Genomic DNA, 2,408 nt, shown 5'->3' with positions numbered 1-2,408 from the left:
TCCTGGTTACGCCTTGCAATCCAGTATCTGATTTCGGAATCTCTGTCTGACCATAATGTAATCTGATTGAAATCTTCCCGTATCTCCAGGCCTTTTCGAAGTATACCTCCTCCTCTTGTGATTCTTGAACAGGGTATTTGCTATTACTAGCTGAAACTTGTTACAGAACTCAATTAGTCTTTCTCCTCTTTCACTCCTTGTCCCAAGCCCACATTCTCCTGTAACATTTTCTTGTACTCTTTCCCCTACAACTGCATTCCAGACCACCATGACTATTACATTTGCCTCTCCCTTTACATACTGTATAAGCACTTCGACTTCGGGACTATCCGACCACATTGCCATACTCAGACGAGGACGCGGATAGGAGGGGCGTGTGGTCAGCACCTCGCTCTCCCAGTCGTTACCATTGTTTTCTTTGACCGGAGCCGCTACTAACGGTCGAGTAGCTCCTCAATCGGCTTAACGAGGATGAGTGCATCCCGAAAAATGGCAACAGCGCTTGACGGCCCGGATGGTCACCCATCCAAGTGTCGGTCACGCCCGACAGCGCTTAACTTCGGTGATCTAACGGGAACCGGTGTATCCACTGCGGCAAGGCCGTTGCCTTTTACGTACTCTATTACCCTTTCAATATCCTCGTCCACTCTCTCTATCTCTTCATCTTCAGGTTGCGACATCTGCATGTATACCTGAACTATCGTTGTCGGTGTTGGTTTGCTATCGATTCTGATACCAACGACCCTGTCACTGAACTGTTCACAGAAGCACACTCTGACACTCTGCCCTACCTTCCTATTCATAATGAATCTTACTCCTGTTATACCATATTCTGCTGCTGTTGATATTACCCTATACTCATCTGACCAGAAATCCTTTTCTTCTTTCCACTTCACTTCACTTCACTGACCTCTACTATATCCAGATTGAGCCTTTGCATTTTCCTTTTCTGATTTTTTGGTTTCCCTACCACGTTCAAGTTTCTGACATTCCACAGCCTGACTTGTAGAACTTAATCCTTCCGTTGATTATTCAATCTTTTTCTCATGGTAACCTCCACCTTGGCAGTCCCCTCCCAGAGATCCGAATGTGTGACTATTACGGAGTCTTTAGCCAATGGAGAGATCATCATGACACTTCTTCAGTTACAGGCCATATGTCCTGTGGATACATTTTACGTGTCATTACTGCAATGGTTTGCATTGCATTCTGCATCCTCTTACTTAAAGGTGCTAAAAATTTATCACAGTGGAATTTACGAGTAACTTTGTCGCTACAGGTAATTTCTAATCATCGGAAAGATTATGTGTTGAAGAGGTATAATAATTGAGATGTACTGTTATTGCTTTATATATATATGCTGATCGATAAAAGGGAGCTGCGTCCAGGAAACAACCTACATCGAACTGTATCCGGCAACTGAAACAAAAACCGATGGTCGAAGATTCACAATGAATTAATTGTTAATTGGATGTTAGCGCTGTTGTTTTGTTCATTTTAATTATAACTGATTGGAAGTTTCCTGTGATTTTCTTGCCACCGATAATATATCGTGATAAACACCGTCAAGAGAGATAGTGTCATCTAGTTAATTACCTATTAAGGGGCTTTTAAGTACCATTAGTCGTAGCAGCAATTTAATAACATGGAGAGCTTGCAATCGTTTCACAAAAAAATGAAGTTAGATGCTAATGGGTGTGAAGCTGCTGGTATGTGTGATCACACATTAAAAATAAATTCTGCGTTGAGAGGAGTTAGTAGGTTTACAGTATATAATATGACGTAACTGTAGCGTACGACAAGAGCTACATCTACATCGTCACAGATACTCCGGAAGCCACCATATGGCGTATGGCGGAGTGTAATACGTCCCACTACTACTCACTTGATTTCCTGTTCCTCTCGCAGAGAGAGCGAGGGAAAAACTACTGTCTGAAACCCTCCGTACGACTCTTAATTTCCCGCATCTTATCTTCGTGGTCCTTACGCGAAATGTATGTTGGCGACAGTGGAATCGTATTGCAGTCAGCCTACAATGTCAGTTCTCCAAACTTCCGCAATATTGCCTCGAGATAAGAGCGTCGCCTTCTTTCCGTGGATTCTCATTGAGTTCACAAAGCATCTCCGTTATACTTGCGCCTGATCGAACCTACCGGTAACGTATTTAGCAGCACGCCTCTGAATTGCTTCAATGTCTTTCTTTAATCTGGCCTGGTGTGGATTCCAAACACTCAAACATTACTTACCAATGTCTCGCACTAGCGTTCTATACGCCATCTCCTTTATGGATGAGCCCCACTTTCTCAAAATTCTCAGAATAAAACGCGCATTCGCCTTCTCTACCTGACATTCTCAGTCCATTTCATATCGCTTTGCAACATTAGGCCTAGATACTTAATCGATGTGAC

General features: G+C 43.1%; 1 pseudogene; it reads right to left on the bottom strand.

Moving 5' to 3' along the window:
• Positions 1–490: 490 nt before the first annotated feature.
• On the bottom strand, positions 491–608 carry LOC126105409 (5S ribosomal RNA; annotated as a pseudogene).
• Positions 609–2,408: the final 1,800 nt, after the last annotated feature.

The sequence above is a fragment of the Schistocerca cancellata genome, chromosome 1, assembly GCF_023864275.1.
Source record: "Schistocerca cancellata isolate TAMUIC-IGC-003103 chromosome 1, iqSchCanc2.1, whole genome shotgun sequence".
Classification (NCBI taxonomy): domain Eukaryota; kingdom Metazoa; phylum Arthropoda; class Insecta; order Orthoptera; family Acrididae; genus Schistocerca; species Schistocerca cancellata.
The sequence above is the reverse complement of the archived record's forward strand: the minus strand, read 5'-3'. Positions and strand labels throughout refer to the sequence as shown.